This window comes from Mustela putorius, unplaced genomic scaffold (assembly GCF_011764305.1).
Source record: "Mustela putorius furo isolate JIRA1106 unplaced genomic scaffold, ASM1176430v1.1 tig00003909_pilon_pilon_pilon, whole genome shotgun sequence".
Lineage (NCBI taxonomy): Eukaryota > Metazoa > Chordata > Mammalia > Carnivora > Mustelidae > Mustela > Mustela putorius.
Genome location: NW_025422057.1, coordinates 29,784,861 through 29,804,122, shown reverse-complemented (window position 1 = coordinate 29,804,122; position 19,262 = coordinate 29,784,861). Strand labels below are relative to the sequence as shown.

The 19,262-nt window shown below is 37.4% G+C and overlaps 1 protein-coding gene across 5 annotated transcripts in view; it reads left to right on the top strand.

Annotated features, from left to right (window-relative positions):
• Window positions 1–19,262, top strand: part of R3HCC1L (R3H domain and coiled-coil containing 1 like) — a 92,678-nt gene that overhangs the window by 11,806 nt on the left and 61,610 nt on the right. For 4 of the 5 annotated variants that reach the window (XR_006603270.1, XM_013054656.2, XM_004749531.3 and 1 more), the window contains exon 2: window positions 5,876–5,984. The exons of the other annotated variant lie outside the window; for it this stretch is intronic. The gene's annotated coding sequence lies outside the window, so the exon portion shown is untranslated. The remainder of the gene's footprint in view (window positions 1–5,875; window positions 5,985–19,262) is intronic. 5 annotated transcript variants of the gene reach the window in all.

The window sequence follows — 19,262 nt, the reverse complement described above, 5'->3', positions numbered from 1 at the left end:
TCAAAAATAATAACTAAATATGGGTCTGCAGAGAGGGTACTGTTATAGAAAAGGAAAAAATGTCATGCCTCCCTTGATTGCGGGCTGTCCCTTTAATTTCTACAAATAATTTTTGGAAAAAACATAAAAATGATTCATCTTCATTATAAGAAACCTATCAAATACTGATAAAGTATGAGGAAGAAAATAAGAATCACTTTGATTCCTCCACCCCGTGCTAACCACTGTGTGTTTTTTAGTCTGTTCTGTGCATTTACTAATGTATTTGTGCAAGTATGTTTAAATGAATCTTGTATTTTTTTTTATTTATTTGACAGAGAGAGATCACAAGTAGGCAGAGAGGCAAGCAGAGAGAGAGGAGGAAGCAGGAGGAGAGAGGAGGAAGCAGGCTCTCTCTGCTAAGCAGAGAGCCTGATGTGGGGCTCAATCCAGGACCCTGAGATCATGACCTGAGCCAAAGGCAGAGGCTTAACCCACTGAGCCACCCAGGCGCCCCGAAACTTGTATTATTTTACTTCCCCCTCTCCTTTTTTTCCCACCATAAATGTCTCTCTCTCTTTTTTTAAATTAAAGATTTCATTTATTTATTTGGCAGAGAGAGCCACAGCTGCTTGTGTTGAGGGAACACAAGCAGGAGGAGTCGGCGAGGGAGAAGCAGGCTTCCCACTGAGCAGGGAGTCCAATGCAGGGTTTCATGCCAGGACCCTGGGATCATGACCTGAACTGAAGGCAGAGGCTTAACGACTGAGCCATGCATGTGCCTCAATGTATATATCTCTTAAGAGGATTTTTTTTGTGTGCAGAATTTAGAGATAATATTAACAACATCTAATAGCTGCCATTTATTTGATTACAGATTATGTGCCAGGTTCTGTGCTAACATCTTTTTTTTTTCTGTTTAATTTATGTTGATGTAATTTCAGACTGTAGGAGAGTTATAAGAATACAAAAAATTTACCCAGATATCTCAAACATTAACAGTTCTGTACATTTCCCTTTTCTCTGCCTCCCTCCCTTTCTCCTCTTCCCCTTCTCATTTCTCTGCCTCCCCCTTTCTCCCTCTATATATACACACTCTGTATATCTATTTCTTGAACTATTTGAGTAAGTTGCAGACCTATTTCCCTGAATACCTATACTTCAAAGTGTATTTTCTAAAAATAAGGATATTCTTTTATGTAACCACATTGCAGTTGTTAAAATCAGGAAATTATCATTGATTTAATATTATTATCTAATCTACAGACTTGTTCAAATTTCAGCCCTTGTCCCAATGATGTGCTTTTATAGCAAAAGAAAATTCTGGATCATGGTGTGCATTCCAATAGTCATATCTCTTTAGTTCCCTTTAATCGGGAACATTTCCTCAGTCTGCTGTTTTTTTTTTTTTTTTTTTTATGACATTGACATTTTTGAAGAATTCAGGCCAGTTATTTTGTAGAATGCCTCTAATTTGGGCTTATCTGATGTTTTCTCATGATTGGATTTAGGTTATGCATTTTTGGCAGGAGCACCATAGAAGTAATGTTACGCTTCTCAGCGCAACATTGTCAGAAGGTGTAGGTTGTTGAATTACTGGTAAAGTGATCTTAGATCACTTCATTAAAAATCCATCCTTATTTCATACGTTAAAAAAAAAAAACACACTTCTTTTTTTTTCTCCCTAAGTTTTTTGAAAGGTAGTGCCTGCCGGGTTTTCCAGTGTAGTTAAAGATTCTTCCTTTTGTAATTTTTTTGGTGGTAAAATATACATAACAACATTGACCATTTTATCTATTTTTATGTGTATAGTGGGATTAAGTACATTCACTTTTTTTTTTTTTTTTAGAGAGTGAATGTTCAGTTTTGTGCACATGTGAGCAGGAGTGGGAGAGTGAGGAGCAGAAGGAGAAAGAGAATCTCAAGCAGGCTTCATGCCAGTGCAGAACCAGATGCGGGGTGGAGGAGGGCTTGATCTCATGATGCGAGAGTCAGACACACAGTTGACTGAGCCACCCAGGCACCCCCACATTTTATTTGTAATTCTGAAGTATCTTTGAAAAAATAGTTTGAGACTTTATGAATGTCTTGTTACTTCTTAAACTTTTATTCACCAATTTTAGTATCAATCAGTGATTTCTGCCCGAGTCATTTTCATGAAGGTTCCTAAATGATGTTTAGTTCTGCCATTTTTTTTCTATTCTTATTTATTTGTTTTGTTGCTGTCTCTGATTTGGCCACTGGGAGCGCCTTCAAACTGATTTGTCTCCTTTTGGCTTGCCCTTCTCATTCTTTGAGTACTGCCTTACTTTTTAATCACAACAAAATGTTTGGACTCATCTTGTACTTTCCCATCTTGAGCCCTGGAATGAGTTATTTCTTTAAGGAACTCTGAAAGGTACCTTTTAGTAGAGAATGGTTTTAAAAGCCATGATCTGGATTCTTGATGCCCTTGTTAGTACTGGGTAACATTGCTCCAGGCCCTCTTGGCAGGCATCTAGGACACAGATGTGTGTGGTGTATGTGTGTACGTGCACACACACTCAGTACGTCTTCATCTGTCTACTGAAAGCACGGAGTTTATGCTGCTACCTCTGATACTAGCCACTCTGCAGGGTTTATTCTGTCCTTCCTTCATTCTGTACCCTCTTCCAACAGTGAGAAACCTAGCCTTGTTATTTGTATTTTTACTTACTGGCTCAATCCTAGAATATCAGAAAGTAGATTAAGATTCGCTTACTTATGCCACTATTTAAAAGATACTTACTGGGGTGCCTAGGTGGCTCAGTGGGTTAAGCCTCTGCCTTCGGCTCAGGTCGTGACCTCGGGGTCCTGGGATCAAGCCCCGTGTTGGGCTCTCTGCTCAGCAGGGAGCCTGCTTCCTCCTCTCTCTCTGCCTGCCTCTCTGCCTACTTATGATCTCTGTCGGTCAAATAAATAAATAAAATCTTAAAAAAAAAAGAAGATACCTACTAAGGAGAGTTCTATATATATATATATAGCCACTGTCAAATAGGGTAGCTAATACCCATGAACTGTGTTGTAAGTGTAAAATATACACTGGATTTCAAAAACTTACCATGAAATAAGGAATGTCAGATATATCATTAGTGTTTTAGTATTATCTTTATGTTGATTATACCTAAAATATTGAGATATTTTAAGATATTTAGATAAGATATATTAATAAAATTAATTTTACCTATTTTATTTTAATGTGGCTACTGGAAAATACTAAACATACTAAAGCCTATGTGGCTCCCATTATGTTTCCTTTGGACAGTGCTGATCTAAAAACCATGTTTAAAAGTTACTTGGATTAGTTTTCTCTCTCCAGCATTCTTCCTTCCCTCACATGGTTATGTTAGTCATTTGAAATATAGTTCAGTTCTATTTTTATTCTAAGTTTTTCTCCCCATCCTAATTGATCTTCCTTATTTTTGGGTATGTGAAACATTAACATGGTTTCAGAAGTCAGAATTGTACAAAAAATACATACTCAGAGCAGTGTCACCCTTCTTTCTCCCTTACCACCTGTTTGCACCCACCCTCTGATAGATAGCCAGCTTCATCATTCTCTGAATTATCCTTTCTATGTGTTTTTCCCCCAGGAATGATACATGTATATTTTGTTATTTCCTCTTCTTTTTTACACAAAAGGTGCATATTATAGATAACTCTTTTATACTTTGGTTTCCTTATTTAACGCAGTATGTTTTGGAATTCATTCCATATCAACTTTAGACTCACATTTTCTCTCTTTTTCTCCTTCTGACAGTTGTATAGTATTACCCTATTGTTAGGATGGTAACCATTCTTTTATGCTGTTTCCAATATTTTGCATTTGCAAAGTGCTGCAGAGACTAACCTGGTCATGCATATTTTTGTATGTTGTAAAGAAATGTTTGGGTAGATTCCTAAGATGGGACGGTTGGGTCAGAAGTTTAGAAGCTTGTATAATTTTCATAAATATTACTAAATACACTTCTTTGGGGGTTGTACAAATTTGAATTCTTACCAGCGGTGTATGAGAGTGTTCATTTCTCCACAACCTTATCATCAGAGTGTGTTAATACTTCTTAATTTTTGCTGACCTTATAGGTAAGAAGTATCTCCATATAGTTTTAATGTTTTTGTTTGTAGTAAGGCTGAACATCTTCTCATGTGAATAAAGGTCATTGAAATACCTTTTTTATGTGAATTGTCTTGTGTCTTTTTATTAATTTCTCTATTAGGGTTTTTTCTTCCTCAGTTTTTAAGAGTTCTTTATTTTAGGGATATTAGCTCTTTCTAAGTTGTATACATTATACATATTTTCTCCCAGTTTGTCAGTTGTCTTTTGACACAGTGCGTGTGTGTATGTTTAGGCTTTTATTTTATCTAGTTTAATTTTTCAGTCTTCTGTTGCAGCTGAATTTTGGGTTATAGTTGGAATACCTTTCCCTTTCCCCCAGGTAGAGAAGAATTTACTTACTTTCTTCAAGTATTTGTATTATTTTAGTTATTTCATTTAGATCCCTGCTCCATTTAGAGTTTTTAAAATGAATATTATATAAATTTAATAATTTTTTTCCAAATGCTAACTAGTTCCCTTGGCTATTTTTTCTTTAAAAAGTCTAATTTGCCCCAGTGTTTTGAGATGCCCCCTTTAGCATACATTAAATTTCCATTGAATTTATTTCTGGACTTCCTACTCTTTTGCACTATCTATTTCTGTACCACTATCACTCTATTAATTATAGAGGCTTGATAATCTATCGAGGGATAACTTTTAACGTTTCTAATGCTTCATTGGCTGGTCTTACATCTTTATTTTTCTGTTAAGCTTTAGGAATCAGCTGTCTATCTCCATAAGAGAGTTTGCTCAAATGAGATTTTTATTGGGATTATGTTAAATTCATAATTTGCTTGAGGGAGAACTGACATCTTTATGATGTTGAATTGTGTTGAATCCATTTGTTTAAATCTACTTTTGTGTCTCAGGAATGTTTCAAGATTTTTATATTGGTTTTGTACCCTTCTTGTTATATTTTCCATTTTTAAAAAACTCAATATGTTTGTAGGTCTTTATATCAATATTTATAGAGCTACATTATTCTTTCTAATGACTGTCTATTTTTCTATAGTTTAGATGTACCATAATTTATTTAACCTTGCCCTTATGGGTGCACAGTAAAGTTGTTTATAATTTTTCACAATTATAAATAGTTCTGGAGTAAGTATTCTGGTAGAAGTTCATTATCTGAAATTTGTTAAAATGCTTTATACATTAATAAAATATATACCTCCACCAGCAATGTGTAAACTTTATTCAGTCTCCATTTACCAAAACAGGACCTTATTGCTCTATTTTTTAATCTTTGTCAGTTTGATGGACAAAAAAAATTTTTGCATTTCTCTGCTAACTGATATGCTTTATTTTTTCTTTGCTAGTTTATTTTTTAGCCATCCAACCATCCATTCAGTGTATTCTTACTGAGTAGCTGCCATGTGCCATCCTGTAAGTTAGAACTGTAATAATGACTAGAGCTTGATCATCTTTTTGTGTTTTTCATCATTTGTATTATTTTGTTTTTTATCTCTCTCTCTCTTTATCTCTCTTTAATGGCAGTTAATAGGCACTTCTGCCCTCTCAGATTAGTTCTCAGAGGACTGAGAATGAGAAGATATGACATTTTTTATTCTTTTTGGTTGATGGGCTTCTAAGAAGTATTTCTGTCATTTGTGTTTATTTTCATTTCACATTCTATGGTAGTTCTGTGGTAGATTAATGACTGTGTTATGCTCTTAGTATTCACAAAATGAGATAATGAAAGTTAACTGCATAGACTAGTGTCAGAGAAGTGATAATTATGTTATTTTTATAAAAATAACTTTTATTATTATTATTTTCCAGGTGAGACTGCTGTTTATCAGAAGGAAAGCTTTGTGCTGTTTGCCTTTAGACACAATCTATCTGCATGTTCTAGAATTTTATTATTCAGAAAATAAATGTCATTTATTTGGTAAGTCAATTAACTCTGATTTCTGCAAATATTATAGAAGTATTGTTTATTTACTCTAAATATTTGTTTGCTTGTTTATATATATTTTTTTCTTTAGTGTCATTTTAATTGTAACTCTCACGTAAAACAGGTTTGAGAGTGGCAACTTCCTGAAGGACTAAGGGTCTCTTAAAGATTTTCCTCTCTTCACTCTTAATTTTGGTGTTTGTTGTAAAGAGAACGGGGGCTGGTTAAATATTAGCATTAGTTCTCAAAACTGAAATACTAGCTTTGCTCTTTTTTAGTGTGTCTCCACCATAAGAACTGAGAATTGACATCCTTCCTGTCAAGCTCTAGAGCTTCCGTCCGGTTCATACAGGCAGCAGTAAAGAACCTCTGTTATTGTATGAATCAGTTATATCTTCAGTATGGCATAATGAAGCAGAATGAAGAATGCTATCAAAGAAATTAGAAATGAAAAATAATGAGGAATATAGTGAAACTGATTTTAATTGTTTACTATTACACTAAAGGTTTTTTTTTTTTAAATAAGTTTTTTTTCCCAGGAAGACATAGTAAGTTGATATGATCACTGTTTTATAAGAGGCTCTTCTTACCCACATTCTCTTAATGATCTTTTCAGTCTGTTCCAGCTTCTGATTCTTTTTTTTTTAAGATTTTATTTATTTAGGGACGCCTGGGTGGCTCAGTGGGTTAAGCCGCTGCCTTCGGCTCAGGTCATGATCTCGGGGTCCTGGGATCGAGTCCCGCATCGGGCTTTCTGCTCAGCAGGGAGCCTGCTTCCCTCTCTCTCTCTCTCTCTGCCTGCTTCTCCATCTACTTGTGATTTCTCTCTGTCAATAAATAAATTTTAAAAAAAAATCTTAAAAAAAAAAAAGATTTTATTTATTTAGGGACGCCTGGGTGGCTCAGTAGGTTGAGCTGCTGCCTTCGGACGAGTCATGATCCTAGGGTCCTGGGATTGAGTCCCACATCCGGCTCCTTGCTCAGCAGGGAGCCTGCTTCTCTCTCTGCTTCTACCTGCTGCTCTGCCTGCTTGTGTTCTCTCTCTCTCTCTCTCTCTCTGACGAATAAATAAATAAATAAAACCTTTAAAAAAAAGATTTTGTTTATTTATTTGACAGAGATCTCAAGTAGGCAGGCAGACAGGCAGAGAGAGAGGGGGAAGCACTAAGCAGAGAACCTGATGTGGGGCTTGATCCCGGGACCGTGGGATCATGACCTGAGCTGAAGGCAGAGGCTTTAACCCACTGAGCCACCCAGGTGCCCCTCCAGCTTCTGATTCTTATGTGTCACCAGTGTTTACCGGAAAGCTGATATGTAGGGTGAAAGCTTTAGTGGTATTGAGAGGGTCAGTCATAGCAGATGTCACAAGATTATCATACTTGGGTGCTGCTGAAGCATGTGGCAAAAAATTGGAAACTAATGAAGGGGTAGTGGTGACTTACTGAATTTTCTATTAAATGGTTTTACACAGCAATATATAATGAAAAGTAAATATTGACGTTGACAGCTGAGCTTAAAGTATTCTCAAATAAAATCTGAGGATGAGGAGCCACAACTACAGAAAAAAAGGAAAGATTTTCCATTCATATCTTTTTTGGTGGTCTCTTTGCTTTTGTTAGCATCAGAAAGCTGACTTCTGATGTTCTTGTGTATGTATGGCTTGTGTGAGTAAAGGCATGGGATTTCATTGTGCATGAGTCTGAAACGGCCCCGATCTGAAGGCATACCAAAGTGAGTTTTAATCTTGGTTATTTAAAATCTCCTTGTACCTGTCTTATTAGGAGTATTATTTTTTTTAAGAAGAAACTAATTTGCAACTGGCTATAAAGAGTGACATTGTGTCCGGGAAAATGCTGTACTAACACACTGCGTTGTCCCACAAGAGTACTTCCCAAGTCCCTGAACGCAGTGCTAACAATCTGTGACGGCCTGTGAATTGTTGGGCAGCGGTTGGGGAAGTCGGCCAGCAGTGTGAGGTGGTTGTGTATAAGTTGTGGGGAGGGGAACAAATGAGAGAAGAGCAGAGCAACGCAGGTTCTGTGGGCAGTTTGAATGGAAGCTGTTGTTAGCTCTGCTAAAATGTCTGTGAAGTGAACAACAGCCAGAGTGTGGGGGCCTTTGGTGGAGAAGAAAATCGGGTATTTCATGTTTCCTTTCAGGGTGTCATTGTTTTCATTCTGTCATCAAAACTGTAAGGCTGTGTTCTTTTGATGAGAGTATGGATTGGATAGATTTTAAAAATTTGAAGACGCTAGAAATACCACTTCATGCCAGGAAATGAGATTATAAAAGTCCAGGTGATATGGATAGTACTTATTTTTTTAGGAATTATTGTAATGGTAGTAAGGTCAGTTTTCATATCTAGATCCAGAATGACTGGGCCTTTATCTGAGACAAATGTATATCCTGTTATTTATTTATATTAGATTATATATACACATATATTAGTTCTTGTGCAACTGCATGCAGAGAGGCAAAGGCTATAAATCTCTATATTAGATTTTATATACACATACCGTCAAGTGGTGGTGTTTTAGAAACACTTGGCCAGCTAGAACAGTCTTCATTGGAACGAGGCATATGTTTCTGAGTATTTCTAGATTGTGGAATAGAATTCAATGTGGGTCAAGTTATGGTTCAATATGGTTCAGCCTTTGGCTCTAGGTAGACTAGTTTCTTTAACTGTCTCCACAGTAACATTCTTTGACTTACTGCCTCTTCATATTAGTTAGGCTATTCCTTCTTGGAATATCTCCCTCCGATTCTCTTTCTGTAAACCAGCTTGTAAAGGCCTACCTCCAATTTCACCTACTTTATGACATCTTCAACCATTACAGGCACGTAGTGATACTTCTCTTTCAGGGTTTTTATCATTTACTGCTTTTGTCTCTATTTGGCTATCATATATTACCTTAACATTTTTTGAAAAAAATTTTTTACCTTCCCAATTAGGTGGGGACAACTTAAAGGGGGGTTACATTATTCATGTGGTTCAGACCATGTTACATTATTGTAGTCTTACTTTACAATCTCCATTGTCCCGGTACAGTGCAGTATCTGCACTTAATAAATACTTGTTTGACTCCGAGAAAATGCTATTACCTGTTGTTAGCTTTTCCAATCTTTAACATTTATCTTTCTTTTTTATCATAAGAATAATAGATTAAAATGCAGTTTAAGTACCTGAGTCATGTTTGTTCAGTACACTACTTCTTGGAAAGCCTTCTGCAGTGTTTGTTACAGGCTTCCTGATTTTTAAAGGAGCATTGCTCTGAAGTTACTATATTCTAAGGTAATTACATATTTGTTTTTCTTGAATCTCTAATTAGTAAACCTTCAATCTGCATATAAGAAAAGCTCTCATTTGTTAATTTTCTAATGTTTTCTTTGCCTGCTTTGAAGTGAAACTTCTTTTGGTTTTTCAGATTCTTACCAGCCACATTTGGCCTTCACGCTTGCTAGTATAGCCACAAGGAGGGAAGAGAGAGGGGCCAAGTTGTGACTGTATCTCTAACACAGGGATTCCACCACCTTTGCACTTACTCTGCTATTGCTATTGCACTTTTTTTTATTAAGATTTTACTTATTTATTTGACAGAGATCACAAGTAGGCAGAGAGGCAGGAAGAGAGAGGGGGGGGGAGTAGGCTCCCTGCTGAGCAGAGAGCCCGATGCGGGGCTTGATCCCAGGACCCTGGGATCACGACCTGAGCTGAAGGCAGAGGCTCTAACCCACTGAGCCACCCAGGGGCCCCTTGTTTTGTTTTTAAAGCTCTTCTCTGCAATCTGTTGTTTCACCCCAATTTATTTATTTATTTTAGAGGATGAGTGCCCATGAGCAGGAGGAGGGACAGAGGGAGACAAACAGACTCCCTTTTGAGCAGGGGAGCCTGACATGAGGCTCAATCCCAGGACCCTGAGATCATGACTTGAGCCAAAACTGGGCATTTAGCTGACTTAGCCACCCAGGCACCCCTACTCCAATTTTAGAAGGCATATATTCTAGTCTACCATAGTAGTTAAGTGCAGGGACTTTGGAGTCCTAACCAACACTTTGAAGCTATGTGATTTTAAGTAACTTAAGTTTCAGATTTCTCATCTGTAAAATTGAGGTAATAATCATAGCTACATCTTCGTATGTAGTCAGGAGCAAATGAGGTAATATATATAACAGCACAGATTAAGCCTAGTGGCTTCTACTTTGAAAATTTACTGGGTGGCTTATTAGCTTTAGTCTTAATAGCTTTAGTCTCTCCCTAAAAGGAGAGAAAGATCAAGTTTAATGCATGTCAAGTTTGAGGTACAGTCCTAAAGTCTTGTCCATTTCAACTCTCTCGCTTGTCACCTGTAGGATATTGGAGTAAGACCCAGGATAGACCCAGGAGAGGAACTGATTTCTAAGAAGTCTAGAAATACAGACCAACCTCCAGATGTCTGCTGAGGGAAAGAAGTTTAGGAGGGAGTTTTTCCTTTCTCTTTTCCCTTGATACATATGTGGAGTAGGAAGCGGAGCTTTCTCTCCACCATTTTCTCTTACATGTTACATTGCTACTGTTCAGTTATAGTAAGGTTTTGGTCTGACTACATTTTGAAGTGGTCATTAATAGGTGCGCTAATGCACTAACATTAAACTTCCAACAGTTAAGTTGGTGAACGATGGGGTTACCATGTCAGTGGAGTGTGAAAGAGACTAAGCTTTGGACTGTTTCCCAGCCTATAAAGCATGAAATCAGTTGGTGCCGATGCATGGCGACTCTCGCCACTGGAGTGTAAAATAACTTGAGGACATGAATTGTGTTTCGTTGTGAGGAAAACCTTTTCATACCATAGTGTGTTTATGTATTTTGGTGCCCCTGCGATCCTGTTGGAATCATATATACAGTTTCATTGTCTTGATAATCAGATTTTTCATGAAATATTTCTTCCAGTTATGCGAACTGTATTCTTGTGCAACTGCATGCAGAGAGGCAAAGGCTATAAATCTCTAAGACAGACTAATACTAATATACTGTAGCTGTTATATCCTGTTGAAGATTACATCTGAAAATACCATCTTCAGTAGGTATTTGATGTACAAGTTTCTTCTGTTTTTAGACTGATTTGAAAGTGCACTCTACATTCTGCCCTGAAGCTTCCTCCAGTCTATGATTTGTGTTAGCACTTTCATTGGTTGCTGTTCCCGTGCTCACATGTGCCTCTGGTGAAAGGAAGTATGGAAAGAAGGCTAATGTTTTCAAATGGTTGGGGGAGTTGGTAGGAAGAAGTATAGAGATTCTTCTAAGGGGAATAGAAGAGAGGGAGTTCTCTCCTGACACCTGGTGAGATTCTTCACCATATGGCTTTGAGGGTGAGGCAAGGTGAATGAGGAAGTTTCAGAGACAATAGTGAATTATTATTGTCAGCACTTTTAAGGCTGGAAGGTTATTGGAAATAGGCATGCCATGAAAGCATTAAAGTTCTTTCATTCTTATCCTCTTTGGTTTTCGTGTTTTACTGCAGTGGTCTTTGAACTCTGTTTGCTTGCTTTTGTATTTATACAGAAGCAGATTTGTGAATATTTATGAATTAATACATTATTGTAAGAGACCATCCTGCTGAATATCAAGCAGTGTATTTTAACAGTTAAATGCAGGAACTTTGAAATTCTAACTGGTGCTCAAAACTGTGTGATCTTGAATTACTTAAGCTTCAGGTTTCTCATTTGTAAAACTGGGGTAGTAATAACCATCCCGTAGTATTATAGTTGGAATCAAATGAGATCTTACATATATATATATATGTATATATGTGAATGTGTGTGTGTGTATATGTATATATGTAAGATAATTACATATATATATGTAATATATATATGTATGTAATATAATATATATGTAATATATATGTAATATGTATATATGTAAGATAATTACATATATACATATACACACACATTCACATATATACATATACACACATGTATATATGTAAGGTAATTACATATATACATATACACACATATATGTACATATAATACAAATTATATATAATTAATTATATATACATATATATGTATATGTGTATATATATATAAACATTTAGCGTAGTCCCTGTCACATGGTAAATACTCATTAAATGGTAGTTGGGGTTATTTTTTCCTCTTTTTCTTCCTCTGCTACTACTCTTGGTACTACTTTACCACTTCTTCAGTTTTTCTTATAGGACCTAAACCTTAATGAAACAGAAAACATAATTAGATATGGTTCACAGCAGCAGATTTTGAAAAATAATGTCATTGTTCTCTTAGACATTGCTTACTAGATCTTAACTAGATAGAAGCTCTGTAAAAAGACTTTTTTCATGAAAGGAAAGGATTGTTATGTTGGCTTAAGATAGCCTTGCAAATGAATATAAGAAATTATTTTAAAATGTATTTGGTTAATGGAAATAAAACAGCCTTTCTTGAACTTAAGGAGTTTATAGAAATAAGAGTTCAAAGTATTGTCATTTCTTATTACTCACATATACAAGCTGCTTTTTCTGAAGAAGTGCCTTTTAGAAGTCCAATGCGCTATCCATTGCGCCACAGAGCCACCTGAAGAAGTGCCTTTTAAAAAAATTCTTATGAGGAAGTGTTTTGTCTGGTGTTAAGAATAGTCATAGTAGAGTTCTTGTCCCATGTATGAAGCACTTTTTTTGTGGGAATGGGATGGAAAAGTCTTCCTGATCTTTTATACTAATGGAGTTGAGCACTAGTGTGGATAATATATTTGGTTTTGTTCTGCATTATGTGATTATTTTTGCATCATGATTAGCTTCCTGATTAAACTTTGTTCAGCTAGTATTTCCGGAACACATACGGGGTGAAAAAACTGGGTAAGGCAATATGATGAGGATAAGACTACTAGTTCTTGTTGATATGAGACCTGGGTTCTCATCTCCGTTCCTACTCACATAGCTGTAAGTCCTGGGTGAATTCCTCAACCACTTTCCTCATCTTTAAAATGAGGAGGTGGTACCACTTGGTTTTCAAAGATCTTTTTTAGCTTTAAGCTTTTTAGATAGATACAGAGGGAGTTTGGCAGTTGGGAAATGCAGCAGTGACACATTTTGGCCACCAGAGGGTGAAGTCCAGTCAGTCAGCTTGTGCTATGTTTTGACAAGAAGGTAGCATCCTTGGAAATGAGGAGGTCACGTTGCTCTTATATCCATTTTGTTTAAATAAGTTATGGAGCTTCTCACTCTTCTCATTCTACTTGGATTAAATATATTTCTGCTTTTGTTATTGTTAGCCTTCTAGGTAGGACTGTGACAAATATGGAGGAAGGGAGAAGAGTAGAGGTTTCTAGTTGCCAGGGATTCATCAAATTTTGTTCTCCAGGATAGTGAGTGGCTCTCAGATGACCTGTGGGCAACTTTGGTGGGAGACACAATAGTATGGGTGACCAAATTCAGTTATTTGTGGTCGCCTTCTTACCCCCAGATACACAGGCACACACAAAAGTGATACCGAATTCTAATTACTTCCACTGTCTTTGTAAATCCCCAGAATGAAAATGATAGATCTGAGAAATATAATAGAATGAGCACAGTACTTATAATTAAAACCTAGGTACCAACCTTTCTTTGTCACTTAATATCTGTTTAACCATGGGCATCACAATCTCAGATCCTCAGTTTTCTTATTTGGAAAATCAAGATGTTGAATTCTGACCTATGCAATCCCTTTCAGTAATGTAATTCTGAGGTTCTTTAAAAATTCTTTAATATTTATGTGAAGGGCAGTGATATTCTTTTTTTTTTTAAAGATTTTATTATTTATTTGACAGAGAGAGATCACAAATAGGCAGAGAGAGAGAGAGAGAGGAGGAAGCAGGCTCCCTGCTGAGCAGAGAGCCTGATGCAGGACTCGATCCCAAGAGATCGAGTCCCTGAGATCATGACCTGAGCCGAAGGCAGCGGCTTAACCCACTGAGCCACCCAGGCGCCCCAAGGGCAGTGATATTCTTGATACAACATTATAATTAAGTAGTATCTTACAAAAATAGTACGTAATTTCTTTCTTTTTTGGGCAAGAAACAAGACTTTAAGTGTTGTTAAGGCATTAACATTAAAGTAAACTACATAAGAGCAGGAAGAAAAACACTCCACTGAGACATTTTTCTAACCCCACAAACAAATTCTCTAGACCATAGGCTCAGGATGCAACAAGTCTTTCAAGAGGGGCCACGCTGTGGTAGGAGCCAGGCCAAGCTAACTTGGGAAATAGCTGATAATGAAGCGTTCATAGGGAAAGTCATTTGGGGATAAGAGACCTTGAAAAAAGAGGACATCTGTATCACAAAGAGAATCTGTATCAAAAAGCTGGAGTCAGAGTCAGAGTCCCATTTCTTCCAGCTACATAGGTGAAAATAACTTTGATACAGGGTCCAGTTATATGAGTCTGAGTTGCCATCTGAGAGCACTAGATAACGTGGAAGGAACAGAGAGGATATGGAGTCCAGGTAGACAAGCTGAGATGAGTGTCTAGAAGGTGACAGAGGGAATGGATGCAGAAGTGTGTTTATGAAAACAGGCAAGGATTAGTACTTACAATGTGATATGTACACAAGAGAGTAGAATTTCAGGATTATGAGCAAAAGACAAAATTTTAACCTGTCCTGGCTTTAATTAAGCATCATCCTTGGGTGTTGGTAGGCAGGGTCTGCTTGGTATACCCAAAGCTCCACACATTTGAGGCTAGTGAATTTATCACTGACAAACACTACATGGTTTGTATGGTCCTGATGGCTTTACACTCCAGTGGGTACACATATTCACAGATCTGTGCACTAATACTGCAGAATTCATTTCACAGAATTGGCTAGTAAAAGATTTGGCAGGCAAGCTAGCTTTCTGAGTGCTCCTAGGAATGGAGCCCAGCTGTTCCCTTTGGGCTTTGAGCTGTTGGAATTTATTGGGATAGCAGCTTAGAAAGAATGAAACTGTAACATTTTCAGCCTAGTTCATGACAGCAAAGCAGAGGTGTTAGAATTTCTGTTCTAGAGGTTTACACTGCAAGTAACTTAACCTGATTGTGTGTCTTAATATTACTGGGCTCCTGACCGCTGAAATATGGCTTGGATCGATGGTGGTTTGGAGAAAGTAGAAAGAGGGCTATCCATCATTCAGAGGCTCCATAGAAGCTGCCTGATAATGCTGCTTTCACCAAGCAGCCATCTGTCCATCCATCCATCAGTAGGATGAAATGAGATTTAGCGGAACAGGCAGCCGTAACTCTGAGACACTTTCTGACCAACAATTGCAGCCCTGGCCTGAGTCTGACCACAAAGCACAGCACTGGGGTTTGGCGGGATGTGGCAGCAAGTGCAGTCTCATTCCCGTCAGCACAAGCCTCGAGTGTGTTCAGTATGAGACCAGAGCACAACCCTACTTCCCATACAGTTTGATAAACTTGGGGTGACCAGGCAACATTACAAGTTGAACAGATCTTTTTGATGGAGAGTGAGTTTGGCTTGGAGAAGAAAAAAGAATTAAGACCTGATTTCATATTGCTGGAATCCCACCACAGTGTAGCCTTTAACCTATGTCTTATGTTGGCAGAATGCTTTGTAAATGCTAATGAAGCAGGATGACCACCTTTTTCTCAATTGAAAACACTGGGTACTTTCGGCAACTCCCAGTTTTGTAGTATTGAGCGATAAGGCTAAATTAAATTCAAGGATAATTCGGTGATTTTATTTTATACAAATTCTTTTTCCTGTTAATTTGAAATTTATACCTAGATTGTTAGGTAGCAGAAATTGAATTTTATTTCTCATATTTCTCTCTACTTTATATTAGTGGTGTCAGTATGAAGGAAAGAAAAGAAAATATGTATAGAAAAATGGGTAAAAGACTAGAAGCAAGAAGCTGGATTACTCCTAAAATGAATAATCAGGCTCTGCTTGAGTGTTAACTGTCGTCTTCCTGCTTCCCTGCTTTTCCAGGGCGCTGAGCTAAGAGCCTCTTGGTCAGTACAGATCTTTCTTGACTAATGATGGGGTTACGTCCTGATAAACCCATTGTAAGTTGAAAATATAAGTTGAAAGTATGTTTAATATACCTAACTTACTGAACATAATAGCTTAGCATGGCCTAACCTAAATGCTGTCCTTTACATTAGCCTGTAGTTAGGTAGAATCATATAACACACAGCCCGTTTTATAATAAAGTGTTAGTATCTCATGTAATATATTGAGTACTGTACTGAAAGGGAAAAACAGCATGGTTGCTTGGGTGCAGGGTGATTTTAAGTGTATCTGTTGTCTGTCCTTGCGATGCTGTGGCTGATGGGGAGCTGTGGCTCGCTGCCATTGGCCAGCATCACTAGGAAGTATTGTACCGCATTCCGCTAGCCCAGGGAGAGGTGGAAATTCAGAGTATGGTTTCTACTTGATACATATGTGTTCCCACTGTTGTAAAGTTGTAAAATTATTAAATCAAGTCATTGTAAGGCAAGGACTGTAGGTACAGCTCTGTGCTCATGTTGCCTGTCCTGTTCCGTTTCCTATCATGGCCAGCTTGACTGTGTTCTTGCAGTGGTCACTAAAGACCTCAGCCCCTGCTCTTTGTTCTGAAGCCTTGCTTTTCATTTCAGGTTGGGGGAGGGGTCAGGGGAGCCTAATGTACCGGAGATGCCTCGGAAATGAGAGCCTTGGATGAATTCCTGGGCCTATTGATCCACCGGCAGTTTATGCATCCTGACATTCATAATCTCAGTAGGCTGCTGATGTTCCTGATTAATGGGCCCAGGGGCTGTCCATCCGTCACTTCACATTAATTACTGAAGAGGTGTTTTTCCAGTGATTTACCTGACAGCGGGCTGTGATAAATACCCCTAAGCAGAGTGGGCAGTGATTAATCATGGGGGCCACACCCCTCCCCCAACTTTCCCTTCCCCCTAACCACAGGCCAGCATTGGGACCTGACCAGAGAGTGCCCCCTCCTCATAAACTATCTATCTCTATAATTGCTTGTGGATGCATATTTATTGGGGCAATGGACCTGGCAGATAGCATTCTAGAATTTTTGCCAAAGATGATGAAAAATAAATCTTCCCAGTAGGAAGAGTAACTAGTATGTTTTTACATGGAGCAGAAAAGTATATATGAGCTGCCTTTATGTTGCTTTTAAGAAATCTGATAGAAATATTGCCTACATGCTCTGCCTGTGCTCAGCACTATGGTAGTTGCTTTGTGAACTTTAAAAGGAGGAGAAGGTATAGTTTTTGTTTTTGTGATTTTTTTTTTTTTAATGTCTATTCAGGGAGAATCTGTGAACACATATGAGAAATTAGAGAACATTTCAAGGTACTAATATAATCTTTGGAGGATTGGGATAGAACTCCAGGGTTTCTGTTCCTACTTTGGTCTTAGAAAATGAAATTTAGTAAAATATTTGAATATTAAGTACTTTCCATATGTTAGGCACTCTGTTCAACCCTGGAACTCTGAAGATGAAAGTATTACAGCACAGACCTTGGGAAGGAAAGCTTGTGCCCTTGGCTTCAGTTCCTCAAGCTTTAAAATCAGCTTTTCCAGGAAGTTAAGTATTTTATTTTTATTTTATTTTATTTTTTTAAAAGATTTTATTTATTTATTTGACAGAGATCACAAGTAGGCAGAGAGGCAGACAGAGAGAGGGTCTCTGTCCAGGACCCTGGGATCATGACCTGAGCCGAGGCAGAAGCTTTAACCCACTGAGCCACCCAGGTGCCCAAGTTAAGTATTTTAAATTAATTTAAAATTACTTTAAAATTTAAAGTGATTAAAAAAAAATTTTTTTTTTTAAGTAGGTTCCACACCTAGTGTGAAGCCCCAGTACAGGGCTTGAACCTTTTAAACCTTTTAAACCCTGAGATCAAGACCTGAGCTTACATTAAGAGTTGGATGCTTAACTGACTGAGCCACCCAGCCACCTCTAAATTTACTTTTATATTAACCTTCACATTAATTTTTTTGTTGGGATATTGAGTATTTGTTATGTTCCTGAAGATAGAAGAAGCATGTGAGGAATAGTATTTACTCTCAAGAAACTATGTTAGAGAATATGAGGTAATATTCATCAGTAAAACATTTAAAGAAGAATATAAGTTAGTATATAATGACATGAATACCGTAGATACGAATGCACAGGAATTCACAGAAGGGTGAAATCAACATGTTTTCAAACAGTTAAAGGAAAAAGTTGGATTTGAGAGAAGTCTTTTGAAGAAGTAGTGACTAGGAGGAGCATTTAAACAGACAATTCAAGAAGAGCATTTCAGAAGTTGGAGTGAATGGATTATGAGGCCATCTAATGCAGAATGGAGGATTTGTGTCAGAGAGTAATAGAAATATGGTTGGAACAGTAGCGTTAACCAAATTTTGGAGAATCTTGAGTCCTGGGTAAGATTAATTAGTATGTTGTAGACCCTGATGAGTCACTAAGGTTTTGAGCACAGGATTATGAAAAGAAGGTATATTTTAGATAAAAGTATTATATATCGATATGCCAAATGTTATTTGGAATTACCAGAGTATCTTAGAATATTCTCAGTGTCCTCTTTTCTAAGGTTTGTTCAGAACAAAACTATCTGGATTAAAAATACAGTTTGATATACCTCTCTGAGTGCAATGCAAAGATTATGTGATTTGGTTATATATAGAATAGATTACAGACTAAGTTTTACAATCTTTATTCATGTTCAGTTGAGTAAGTCAGGGGAAGTTTTAAGTAATGACTAAAGAATTAAATTAGGAAAGACTATAGCCTCAAGTTTTAAGAAACAAATTGATCTTCAGTCTTACTAATGTAACTTCAATTAAGGTTGCACTAATTACTCTCTGGCTTCTTAAAGCCAAGAATTAGAAATTAAGAAGTCAGTGCTGTCACCTATATTTTGATAGGAATTTCTAAAGGATGTGATTTTTTTCATTAAAAAATTGATAATATAATTTACATACAGGAAAATTTATTTTTCTTAGAGTATATTGTGTCAGGTTTTTTTTTTTTTTTTAAAGATTTTATTTATTTGTCAGAGAGAGTGAGCGAGAGCGAGCACAGGCAGACAGAGTGGAAGGCAGAGTCAGACGGAGAAGCAGGCTCCCTGTGGAGCAAGGAGCCCGATATGGGACTCGATCCCAGGATGCTGGGATCATGACCTGAGCCGAAGGCAGCTGCTTAACCAACTGAGCCACCCAGGCGTCCCTATATTGTGTCAGTTTTGACAAAAACTTGCAGTCCTGTAACTCCCACACAACTAAGATACAGG